Below are 13,721 nucleotides of genomic sequence, written 5' to 3'. Positions count from 1 at the left end.
GTAATCCCCAATCCAGCTACTGCCCAAGTCTAGTCCTTAGCTTGTGATACTGCAGCTCCAAGTGGTATGATGAGGTCCTATTTAGGCTCTTTAGCAGGCCAGGCAATGGGAAGAATTCCTAGATTACTATTTCTTAGATCACTAAATCTGTTCTGGATAACTGTGTTGATCCCAATTTGTTTTGAAACACTCAGCTGATCAGTATTTCTCTTTGTCATTACCATTTTGGATCAGGGTCTTTAAATTTGCAAAGGACGCAGGCTAAACACATGGATCTACCAACAAAGGTGAAAATGGATGTCACTTCAAAGATGTCCAAGTAATTTAAATTCCTAATCTCAAAATAGAGACCTTAGTCTCCTAAATTACTTAGGCACTTTTGAAAAGGTTACTGTGACAGGGTGATGCCAAGGCACCCCAAAAAAATTATCCTACCCTGTCTAGGCCAGTCCATCCCGCACTAGCCCTCCATGACTCATTGTTAACTGATATCTGTATGCTGTGGAAGGCTGCCCTGATCTTACCAAGATGAGCTTCAACTTGTGGCCCCAGCTTCCAAGGCCAATAACACAGCTCTGTGCCTCCCCTATACCATGTCCCATGCCTTGCAGGTGGCATCCTACTCATCATGTCTAGTTCATGCTCTTAACTGGGCCACACTGACTCATGCCCCTAACTGTGCCATATTCTCTTGTCTCATCTGGTTCGTGCCTGCAACTGGGCCACCTTATGACTCATGCCCCTAACTGGGCCATACTCCTGCACCTAGGGAGGAAAAATGTCCAGCATACCTACTGCCTAGGAAATGACCTGCTTGTGGCATGGAAGCGGAAAGGGATCTTGCAGTCCTAGTGGACTCCAAGATGAACATGAGTCGTCAGTGTGACGAAGCCATCAGAAAAGCTAATGGCACTTTATCGTGCATCAGCAGATGCATGACGAACAGATCCAAGGAGGTGATACTTCCCCTCTATCGGGCGCTGGTCAGACCGCAGTTGGAATACTGCGTGCAATTTTGGGTGCCACACTTCAAGACGGATGTGGATAACCTGGAGAGGGTCCAGAGAAGCGCCACTCATATGGTTAAGGGCTTGCAGGCCAAGCTCTATGAGGAGAGACTGGGGCACCTGGACCTTTTTAGCCTCCGCAAGAGAAGGTTGAGAGGCAACCTTGTGGCTGCCTATAAGTTCATCATGGGGGCACAGAAGGGAATTGGTGAGGTTTTATTCACCACGGCGCCCCCGGGGGTTACAAGAAATAATGGCCACAAGCTAGCAGAGAGCAGATTTAGACTAGACATTAGGAAGAACTTCTTCACAGTTGGAGTGGCCAAGGTCTGGAATGGGCTCCCAAGGGAGATGGTGCTCTCCCCTACCCTGGGGGTCTTCAAGAGGAGGTTAGACAGACATCTAGCTGGGGTCATCTGAACCCAGCATACTTTCCTGCCTATGCAGGGGGTCGGACTCGATGATCTATTGAAGTCCCTTCCAACCCTAGCATCTATGAATCCTTAGCTCAGGCCTCTCAACTCCACTCAGACCTGGCTCAGTTCTGCTCCAGGCTTCCCACCTCTGCTCAGACCTGGCTCAGCTTTGTTCTGGCCTTCCCAGCTCTATCCCATCCAGTGGACCCCTGTGATCCACATGATCTTTTTTGTCCCATGATTTTCTATCAGGGTGTGTTCCCTTAGCCTTCCCCCTCCACAGGGTAACCCACAAGGCAGTGGGGCCTGAGGTTTTCCCCTGAAGTGGACCATGTGTGGCATTTCCTTGAGGCTGCCCCACCACAGGCAGCCACACTACAGTAACCAACTCCTGCATGGTGCAGTTTTCAGACTTATCCAGAACCAATCAGACCTACTTGGTCTTTCTGCCTTCCCCCATGGGCTGGTGGCTATTGGGCCCTTTGACCCTGACTCCATCTCATGGCTCTCTCTCTACTCTTGGCCCTACTGTGTGCTTGGACCCCTTATTCTAGAGCCCTCCTCTCAGATGACTCCATTTGCTGTCATCATTCAAACTGTATAGCCCTGGCTCCTAGCTTTGTGCAGTGGTCCCAATCCAGCCTTCATGCCTTTCCAGGCTTGGCCCCGCCATCAGGCCAGTCAGGAAACCAGGCCCTCTGCAGCGCTGACCACCCCTCACTGTAGGCTTGCATCCTTCAGCCCACTCCTGGGCCCTGGCCCCAGCCTAGGCCAGTCAAGGTCCTCGAAACCAGTGAATTGGCCATCAGCCCTCTCAGTCATGGGTCCTTCCACTCGGGCCCCCTCCAACTAACTTGCTTTCTCTCCACAGGGTTTAAAGCCCCACCAGGATTGTATCAGCCCTGCTCCTTGGGTATGCCCTGGCTTTGAGCATGATCTTATCAGCTCAGGCCTGATGTGATCTCCTCTTAGGCCCTTAGAGTACTCAGCCCTCTCTCTTACAGGCTGGCTTGGTTACTCCAAGTCTCTAACCCTCTCAGCCCTGTCCTTGTAGGCCAGTGTTTTCCAACCTATTTAAGTAGGAGATCACCTTTGGCATTTAAAAGTAACCCAAGATCTACCATGCACTGCCACCCCCTTCCCCCCACCCAGAAGGTAAGTCTCGGGGGGGGGCAGATCAAGGCAGAGGGCGAAAAAATTGTTTGGGGGCGCGCCTCCCCAGCAGGTAAATCCCACCTGGCCAGGGCCCCACTCAACTTACCCCTGCTCTTGCCTCTGCAGCACTGTCCCTTACCACGGGGACCTCAATCTAGCCCCCACTCCTTCTCTCCCCCATGGACTGACCTGGGGAGCACACGTGCATGCATGCAGGCACTCATCTCCCCACCCCAGCCTTGGATCAACTCCAAGAGGCTCCAAGATCTACCACAGAGACTCCAAGATCTACCAGTGGCTTGAGATCCACTGGTTGGTGACCACTGCCCTAAGCTGTAGATCCCACCTGGGTCCCCAGGAATCTCCTCCTCCCTAATAGTTCCCACACTAAACCTCCAGGTGGTTCAGATGGCTCTCAGGAGCTGCGATCTTCTGGCTGGTAGGTGTTGCTCCTACAGCTCCCCAGATGTCAGCCATTTTGTTCTTCTAGCCTGGGCTTATGTCCTGACCCAGCCCAGCTCTCCTCCTTTCCCACCATGTGGCCCTCCTAACCAGCCTCAGGTGTCAGCCCCCAAGTCTGCTGACTCAATGATTAGGCCTGGCCGTGCCTGCCAAAGGTTCCATAGGCCTGCCTGATTCCTTGAAGTGGCAGGTATCCCCAGTGCCCTGTTATAGTTACCCTACATCTGGATAACATAGGGGCAAAGGCAGATTCACAGAGGGATCCAGCCACTTCACCCTGAGAACTGGCAGCTGAGGCCATTGAGAGCTCTGGTCTCAGCTGCCAGGTGCATGCACTGGACACATGCCCTTTTGCACCATCCTGAAATCACTGTTGTATAAGGGCATAGTTAAAGTCCCTCCTCATTTTTCCTTGTTCAGAAGAGAACTATTTTTTTAACTGAAAGCTGTGGCCCTTAGAGCTCTTCTAGAAGTTTCTTTGTTAGATTTTTATAAAATTCTTAACATTTATATTTATGGTGCCAAGTAAGTTAAACGAATTAACTTTCCTAGTCTCTTGGCAGAGAGCATTACAAGAATTTTCCATTTCTATTGCAATCTTTGTCATGAGGCTCATTTATCTGAATCTTAAAATCATATCTCATAAAAAAATGTATGCCATGTGCTAATGTCTGCCTTCATGATCTATTTTCATTAGCTGTCTGTTCTGGTAGTCTCAGAGCAACTTGTACTGCAAGAGAATTTTGATAGCCATCCAACTGAAATAAAGAACATTCAAGGGGTCAGAATGTTTCATAAAATGAATTACCTTGCTATTGAATTTGCATAATTCTTTTTAACAGGAATGGAAAAGACTGTATTGTTCCTGTGAGATTATTAGAGATAAGCCTGAGCCGCAAAGTTGAAATCCAGATAAATATCTGTCAAAGATTTGAAGGTGCCTGGATCTTGGCATCAAGCATTATGCTCAGGCTTGGTATTTCTCAATATTCTCCTTTGCTGGACAGAAACAGAAGCAGCTACACAATGCTGAATGCCAAAACTTTAATATTTTGAGTATAAATGACCAGACAACAGGGGCTTACACTTTCACATTGCTGTATGTGTGTAATATATCATGACTAGTAGGATATTAACCATGGGATAAAGTAATAACCCCGTTCACATTACTGTAACACTATTGTAAATATAGATGAAGTCTCTGACTAAACTACAATAATAGAGTAGCTAATTCAGAGAGTTCAACCAATCGAGTCAAGAATTTCACCTCAATGTTTGATCTTTCCTATGACTTACTCTTCCATTTCCCAGTGAGGGAAACTTGGCGTCTACTCACTATTCATCATGAAGATGAAGTGATTTCTTCACCGTGGTGGTGTGTTCGATGTGTTTATTCATCTGGTGCATAGTGAGAAATCTCTGTGGGAAGTTATTTGCTGTTAGTCTGATCCTGGGGTGGTAAGGATTCTAAAAGGCGTTACATCCAGTTGCAATCCCCCACAAAATCATTGGTGGAACATTTTCCTGGAGAAAATAAACAGAATCTAAGAATGGGGAAAAAAATCTAATTGTTTTTTGCTGGCTGATGTGTTGGCTACAATTAGTTCTTAACAGTTGCTTACTGAAGTGATTTGTGAGACAGGATTGTCAGTGTTAGCGCATCTTCTTTGGGAATCTGTGAAAACATCTTTTGGATACTTCCTGCTTCATGAGTCTAATTTGGATTCTTTCATTTGGGGCAAGTGCAGATTTATGTCATGGGGAAGACTGCAGTTCATTTTGGTCTGGCAGCAACGGAAACATTGTCAGGAGCACATGACCTGTTTTATCCTGATGCAGTTAGAAATTAGGGCTGCGTGAAATTTCAGCAGCTGTTTTGTTTCGGAGGTGTTTCAGGCTGTTTTGGCACTCAAAGTGCCAAATACGAATCAAAACAGAAGGCTCTGAAACATTTCAGAAATGTTTCAGAGAATTTCAGAGTTTCAGAGCTGGGTTTGCAAGGAAACAAAAACCAAGAAGAGGGAGGGGAGGACTGCTCTGATATTGACATCTAGCTCCTGGTTCGATTCCCCACCTATCTGATTGCTTCCCCCAGCTCTTCCTGGGGAGCATGGGCCCCCGATCTGTGAGCAGGGTTTCAGCAGGCTGCCACTGCAGGCTGGGGTCAGTGGCAGCCACTTGGTGTCGCCGGTGCTGAGTGCCAGGAAGACTGTGGTGCTGCTGCTGGCCTCAGCCTACAGCGGCAGCCTGCTAAACCAGGCACGCAGATCCAGGGGCCTGCGCCCCCCAGGAAGAGCTGAGGGAATGATCACAGAGCTGGTGAATTGAACCAGGGGCTGGGTAATCAAACTGGGAGCTAGGGAATTGAACCAGGGGCTGGATAATCAAACTGGGAGCTAGGGAATGGAACTGGGAGCTGGGGAATTGAGCTGGGGGCTGGGGGAATGTTCAGATCCCTGAACATTCCCCTAGTTCCTGGTTTCATTCCCCAGTTCCCCGATCTTTCCCCCAGCTCTCTGATTGCTTCCCCCAGCTCTTCCTGTGGGGCGTGGGCCCCCCGGATGATGCAGGATGACAGCAGGCTACCACTGCCAGGTGGTGATGGTGGCAGCTCTGGGCTATTTCCCCAGCCAGCAGCAGCAGCCTGATGAAACCCCACATGCAGATCCGGGGGCCATGCCCCCCCTTGAAAGAGCTGGGGGAATGATTAGAGAACTAGGGAATTGAACCTGGAGCTCTGGCTAAAAGGTGGATCTGTCCCAGCTCCAGGACAGTGCGCGGGTGCCCTGCCAAGCCATGCTGCACCCGCATCATGGGGCAGCTGCTGCACAGATGCTGGGGGGAGGGGGGGAATCCCTGCTGCCCCCCACTGCCCAGCACTGCATGGAGGGGCTCTGCCACGAGCCCTCAGAGGCCCCACTTGCTGCTGCCAGAGCCAGGGAATGCAGGTCTTTTTTTTCTTAAAGCTCCACATTCACCGGCTGCGGAGCATATGGATGACTGCTTGCTGTGGCTGCTGGCTGGGGCCAGCACCAGCACCTGAGTCTGCCTGGCGCAGCTCGCACTGAGCACTGGAAAGAACCCAGTGCTGGCCCCAGCTGGCAGCAGCAGTCTGCTATCATCTTGCACACTGATCCAGGGGCCTGCACCCCCAGGAGGGCTGTGCCAGACTCTTCCTGGGGGGAGTAGGCCCCCAGATCTGCACACAGGATTACAACATGCTGCCACTGCTGGCAAGTGATACTAGTTTTGCTTTGAAAAGTTTGAGGTGCATTTTCACAGAAATCCCAGCACCTGTCTCCTTGAAACTTGGCAGGCTTTATGCCCTCAGAAGGGGCTACTATCCCTGCAATTTTCATCTGAATCAGGCAAGAAATGACAAAGTTATAGGCATTTTAGTGATTCTCCATTATAGCCTATGGCTGAAACAGCATTGAAACTCTGAAATAGGTTCGGCCGAATCGAAACAGGACAGTGATCCGAAATACCAAAACGAATCACTTTCCCTCCAAAACACCGAATCCAAAACCAAAATGAAACATAGCCATTTTGCACAGCCCTATTGGAAATGTCTTACAGATTCCAGATATTTTGATATTCTATAACAATAATAACAAAAATCTGACAGGCCCTTCCTGTTTACTTTGACATTGAGGTAAGATAATAAACAACAGCAAAATAAAGTCAGGGCCAGATCCAGGGAAAAGTTAATTTCATGAGCCCTGGATCACAGGGCACATGGAACCTCCTTGATTATCCTATGCTTTGGAAGATCTCCCTCATTTAGATGGAGAAACGCCACTTCTTTAGCAGTCAACCATAGTATTCTACAGCTGTTCTTTTCCTAAATCAGTCTTGTTCACTGATGACCAGATTGTGGTCTGCTCACTTGTGCTGAATCCACCTCCACCAGAAGCTCACCTTGAATGTCAATGGGAATACATGTTGCATAAGATATTCAGTCTGGATAAAGTGATTACAATCCAGGCCTGAGTTTTTTCCACTTCCTCAAATATGCTCCCTGATACCCAGCATGCAGCTAGTTCTTTGCTTTAGTAGCTTTCTTCCCTTCCTCCCCACAAGGCCCCTAGCAAATGAGGAGCAGATTCTTCCCTGGCATGACTGAAAGCAGTAGGCTACAGCCCACATTTTTGGGGTACCTCAGAAATAATACTTTAAAACTGAGAGAAAGTATTTGTGGTGTTCAGATGGAGTCATTTGCTATAATGGGGATTAACAGCTAGCAGGCAGGTCTAGGGCATATGAAAAAGGATGTGAATAATGCCCCTGTGGGTAAGTCTTTGAGGAAAAGTATATATTAACATCATATATTCCTTATCTTCAGGGTATTCGATAGCTAGAATTGAGCACATCTAAAAGAACCCAGCTAAAGCTCTGAGATGAAGACCATGATCAATAGCCCCACTCCCATAGCGTAATGGAATTTTCTTTCAGATTCAACCATATAGGAGATAGAACTTGTCTGGAGGATTGTCCAAGACTGTGGAAAACATATCCATATAACTAAAGGCCATCTCTAACAGATGTTAAACAGTGGGAATGCATGAAATAAAAGCCTTCCAAATTAAAACCCTGCACTGTGCTCACACATTTTCCTCTGGGGGAGAGGATCAAGTAAAGAACAAACCACTTATAGCAGATGTCAGTTACAACATTTAATTCATTACTGTAGGGCACTTAGATACTATGGCATGAAAACAGCACAAGGACCTCATTATAATAGAACAGACTGTATAATATCTTTTATATTTGTGCCATTTCTTGACCACTTGAATGATGTTTTTGCTGTTAGATAGGGATAAGAGCAAACCTAACCAGAGGCACAGAATCATAGATGTAAAGGGTTGGAAGGGACAACATCATGGATTACCTAGTCCAACCCTTTGCACAGATGCAGGATTCACTCTTTGTAACCCTCCCAGATAAATACTTCTCTAGCCTCTTCTTAAGAACCTCCAAATGAGGAGATTCCATAACTTCCATGGGTAGCTTGTTCCATTGTCATATTGGTCTTAGAGTTGTGAAGATTATCTTGAGATTTGATCCAAGTCTGCTTTGCTGCAGTTTGAGTCAATTGCTCTGTGTCCTGCCCTTTATAGGGAGAGAAAAATTCTTCATCTTATTTACAGTAGTTTATCAAATACATGAAAACTGCTACCCTTAATCTCCTTTTCTCCAAACTAAATGTATCTATTTCTGTCAACCTTTTCTCAGACAGATTGCATTCCAACCCCTTTGTTACAGTTGTTTACCTCTGGGTTCTGTATTGTTTCTCTACATCTTTAAAATGTGAAAGGGAAAGGACACAGAATTCCAGCATAGGTCTGTACTACCACCTCGTGTATTCAGTGCTTCTATTAATGCATCCAATATGTAATTTTTTTTTTGTAACACATTGCTGACTTCTGTAGGGTTTGTGGCCTACTGTAACTGTTCTCAGCTGAACTACTACCAAGTCAGTCATTCTGTACATGCCCATTTGATTTTTCTTCTGTATGTTGAATTTCATGTTATCTATAGCACAGGTTATCAAGATTCCTTTGAATTGTAATCCTATCCTTCCAAGTGTTTGTCACCAGAAGATTTGGCCAATATGCTCTGTATCTCTATTCCAGTCATTAACAAAATGTTCAAGAACTGGACCCAAAACAAAATTGTGACCGAACATTTCAGACACACCTGCTCTTCTGATGTTGATCCACAAATAGATTTTTTATTCTTTGCTTCAAGTTATTCAACTAGTTGTACATCCATCTAATAGTATTTCTATCTAGTCCATTTTTCTCCAGTTTTACTTACGAGAATTGAATGTGGCATATGTCAAAAGACTTAACTAAAGTCCAACTATATTATATTGACATTTCCCTTATCTACCAACCCAGTTACCCTGTCCAAAAAAGGAAATGAACTTGGCTTGTTATGATTTTTCTAACAATCCATGTTGGTTGATAGTGATAGTGACTCTCTATCCTTGGAGTTTTTTAAGACCCAACTACACAAAACCTTGGCTGGGATGGTTCTGCTTTGAGCAAGGGGTTGGACTAGATGACCTCCTGAGGTCCCTTCTAACCCTAATTTTCTATGATTTTATGATAGCCCTGTCATCCTTTAGAAATGTTCCCATTGTGCCCTCTTCTTGCTCCAAAACAAAGAATATATTTATGCACTTATAAAAATGCAGCTGTCATTGACAGGCTTGCCCTGATCATGCTTGCTGAAAAATAGTATTATAATTAGACATCTGTGATACAGTAGAGATGTAGTTAAGAATGCACTGTGTAATTTAATTGAGAGTGGGAATCCTTGAATTACCCATAATATTCCTTTTAGTCTAGGTTGCATGTTTTATATTGCATATTTCATTCATATAAACCTCATATGCCTCATACAGCATTGACTAGAGTGAGGTCAGAGTGTAAATAAAATCAAATGACCTAACACAGAAGGAAAAAGCAATCTTTACTATCAGGCTCTCTAAGGCTTTGTTACCCATCAACAGCTTGTCAGTATGTCGGTGTTCAAAAAATCCCAGTTGGCACAGTGAAGAGAAAATACATTTGGTCCTGTATGTTTGCTAGTGAATTCTTTTCCACACCACGAAAACCACAGTATAAACTGATATGATTGGCAGCATCAGAAGAGAACCATGACTAGGAAGGCAAGGAGCTTTGAGGTCCACATTGAGGTGTGCTGACAGTTTGACAAAGAAGCCATTTCTGTGGCACTCATCCTAAATTCTGTTTAAAGTTTTACATGACATGTGCAAACCTTGGCTAGGGACAGGCATTCAAAAAGCCTGAGCCTGAATTGATTCAATCTTTGCAGGTTAGTCTAACCTGCCTAGTCTGAACCAGTTTGCAACTTCACGGACATTCCCTCTGGACTGAAGAAATGCAGGCACATGCCTGCAGTGGCTCAGGCTAGAAGCTGAGGGGCACTAGAGCAGTCCTCCCTTCCATCCACAGTGCTGAGCTTGTTGTGGGGTGGCCAGGCCCTGGCAGGACGCTCTGATTAGGAAGGGGTGTAAACCAGCACCCTGCCTGCATCATCCCAGGCTTTTCCCCTTGCTGCTCAAGGGGTGGGAGTGTTGCCAGACCTCAGACTTCAGTTAGCACTCTCAGCCAAAGCGGGGGTGTGCAGTGCATGCATCTGTTGATGATACTGAGCTTTTCAATCTTCCTCTCCCTGCTTCTTCATACTGTCTGCAAATCTGACAGCTGCTAGAGCCAGTAGGGGGCTGATAACATAATGTTTATCAGCCCATCAACAAAACGAAAACCTTCCTCATTAGCTAAAGGTCTTCTTAAACAGCTTTTTCCAAGGTAGAAACAGAGGGACATTACCAGCTGACCTGTTGATTAGCTCCAAAAAGTCCTAAATGGATTCTGTTCTGTCTGCCTGTCCCAGTGAAATTGGAGACACACACACACAGACACCTCTCAGCATTAGCTAGCATACCATATGCCTAGGGTCCATGGGGCTCAGGTTCGTGCTGTGGCAGAGGGGAGGGAGGGAAGGGGGAACCCTGCTTGAGTAGTTGGGGGTGGGGGGGGAGAGAGGCAGGGGGAAGCAAGGCAGACCCTGCTGTGCCTGCAGTCTCTGCTGGAGCTCTGGCTAGGGAGCAGAGGGGCAGGGCCAGCCCTGTTTTCTGGAGCAGACAGCACAGCCCAGGACTGCAAAGTATCTGGTATGCTGGGGGATTCTGGTTTAACTTAAAACAGGAAGAGGTCTGGGACAGACATTGAGTAAACCAGTTTGACCCAAATCAGTTAAGTATGATACTACATTCAACCAGGTTTATCTTAAACCAGTTTCAGCCATTTTGAAATTGGTTTATGTGCACTGAACTTATGTTCTGTTACAGCTGAACTTATGTTCTGTTACAGGTTTAAACCAGTTTCTGATCACTTAAACTGGTTTATGCATAATGTGTGTCTCTAACCCTTAAATTCAACCAAACTTTTAATCCAAAAAGGTGGTGATGGGGAAAGGTTGATAGGCTATCATTTACCACCTCTCCCACTCTCCCATGTTCTGGCTGTTCAGCAAAATCTTAATTCATAAGTCAAACATTGCTCTTCCTTTACAATAACATTACATGTGCTTCTGTGAGGAGCTGTTTCCTGCCTCACACTGGGGGTGTAGAACCTGTTTTTATTGCATAGAGTTTACTCACTTCAAGCCAGGAATCATTTGGTCCTATTCAGGGCAATTTTAATAAATCCGTCTGAGCCAGGTGTGTATTTTTGTTTTAAAAAAACTACATGAGAACATCTATAACCAGAATTCCCAACCTACTCCAGATTTTTCATTTCCATGTTCTGAGTTTACAAACACATGCTGCTTTCCAGGTAGGGGTAGAATGGTATTGTGACTTGGTCATGTCTACATCAGTGCAAGACTGCACTTGGGAGTACCTCAGCAAAAGCATGGCATGCCTGCTCAACACAAAATACACCCTGTGCTGGACATATTACAGTAATCACTCCTAAGAGAGAGTATGGGGCGTACACCACTAAGTGCACAAAGGAAGCTCTATTACATACATTTTGAAGTGTGGCAGTCATGGTATGCTCTGCTGTGGCATGCTCTAGGGCAGCATTTCTCAACCCATGGGTCATGACCCAAAAGTGGTCACAAGAATATATGAAAGGGTTGTGAACAAACTTTAAAAATGGATTCTCCTTTAAAGGAGAAAAACATTGCAAAGGGCTTCTTGGGGCCTATGCCCCATACACGCCCTCCCTACCCCACCTACCCCCTATCTGCCCCACACACTGTGGGGCTGGGGCCTGGGCACAGGGGGCAGTAGGTCAGGAGTGAGGGGCACTGGGTCAGGATTGGCCACTGATGTTTACAAATGGGTCCTGGTACAAAAAAGGTTGAGAACTATTGCTCTAGGAGAGGGGTGGGCAATTATTGCAGGTGGAGGGCCACTTACTGAGTTTTGGCAAGCCACCGAGGGCCACAAGGGTGGCTTCGCACCATGACAAGGTGCCCTACCCCCTGGTCACCATCTTGGGACTAGAAGTCCCACCCCCTAACCCCTGACCTTTGCCACCAGAAGTCCCTCCCCTTGCCCCCAGTAAGTACTCCTTTCAGCAAGGGTTTGCCATCTTAGAACCAGAAAAATACCAAATTATATTCTAAAAATCAAACATCTATTACAACATTCATTAATTTGATTTTAAAAAATATTTTTGTCCTGGTTTACATGTGTTTGTGTAATGTACATAGAGGTGATTGCATAATAGCTTAAAACGAAGTCCTACTTTTGTATGCTATGGAAGGGTGTGGGGGGTGGGTATAGGTTTGTGGGGGGTGGGGATGTGGCATGTGGGGAAGGGTGTGGGTGTGTGTGTGGGGTTGTGGAGGGATAGGTGTGGGGGGCGTGTATACGTGGGGTGTGGGAGTATGTGGGTGTGTGGGGTGTGAATAGGTATGAGGTTTGTGGGGGGCTGTGAGTGTGTGGCGGGAGGGTGGCTGGGGAGGGTTGTGGCATGTGTGGAGGGTGAGGATTTGCCCACAGCCTGCCCCCCTCCCCGTGGCAGGCAGAGCCCCTACCAGCGCTCTTCTAGGCTCAGGCTCCATGCTCCTGCAACTCCTGCCCCTGGAGCATCAACGCAGCCCCATGCTGCTGCTCACCACCACTTCCCCCTCCCCATCCATCTGCCACCACTGCCTTTCTGCCGCTTCCCTGTCACGTCCCGTCCCCCTCCCCTGCCAGCTTGCAGCTCCAGCACCATGTCTCAGCTGCATGGCTGAGACTGCAGGACACAGCAGGAGCTGAGCCAGCCTGGCCTGCAACGCAAGGAGCCAGCAGAGAATCGCAGGGGCCAGGCTGGCTCTGGCTGTGTCCTGCGGCCCAGTGCTGCAGCCAGGATCCACGTTGTACCAGAGTAACTGGCGGGTGCAAGGGGAACATGGAGGGGAGCAGTGACAGTGGTGGGTAAATGGCTGCAGCAGGCGGGGGGCAAGTGGGAGCCAGCAAATGCATGGGAGTGTAGCGATAGCTGGGCAGGAGCGAGGGGCCCGCACTGGTGTCCCAGGGCCAGCACCAACAGGGACCAGAATGGGGAGTCAGGAGTGTGGGGGTGGGGGCTGGCAGGGATCTATGGAGCCAGGACAGGCTGCACCAGAAGGGAGAGGGGGAACCAGCCCAGCTCCAGCCCCTGCCAGCCTGAGCTCCACGCCCCTCCCGCCCCACCCTGGGTCTCACCGGCCCTGGCCCTGGTACACTGGCATGGGCCCCACGCTGCCACCCAACTGTTGCTGCGCTCTGCCCGCCTGCTTGCTCCCACTGCCCCCCACCTGCTGCCGCTTTCAGCACTTCCCTGCCTGCAGCTGCCACCACTCCTATCTACCCCAAGCTAGCTGCTCTGGCACCATGTGGCTCCCGGCTGCAGGCTGGGACCACAGCAGCCAGCTTGACCTAGTCCTGAGGACTGAGGTGATTTAGCTGATTTAGGTAAAACCGGTTTATGGAACTTCTGTCCCAGATCCCTTCCTGGTTCAAGCTGACTCTCAGATCCCCAGCATCCCAGGAGGCTTTGCAGCCCTGTGCTTTTCTGTCTGCTGCAGTAGAGCAGGGACTGTCCTGCTCCTCTGATCCCTTCCCTGTTTCCTGCCTGCATCTGTCAACCCATGGGGATGGGGTGTA

The 13,721-nt window shown here is 47.8% G+C and overlaps 1 protein-coding gene across 3 annotated transcripts in view; it reads left to right on the top strand.

The window, feature by feature from the left end:
• Positions 1 to 13,721, top strand: part of LOC102368673 (L-threonine ammonia-lyase-like) — a 57,544-nt gene that overhangs the window by 39,108 nt on the left and 4,715 nt on the right. The gene's annotated exons all lie outside the window — the stretch shown is intronic.

This window comes from Alligator sinensis, unplaced genomic scaffold (genome assembly GCF_000455745.1).
Source record: "Alligator sinensis unplaced genomic scaffold, ASM45574v1 scaffold188_1, whole genome shotgun sequence".
Lineage (NCBI taxonomy): Eukaryota > Metazoa > Chordata > Crocodylia > Alligatoridae > Alligator > Alligator sinensis.
Note: the sequence above shows the minus strand (reverse complement) of the source record. Positions and strands in the feature narration are given on the sequence as shown.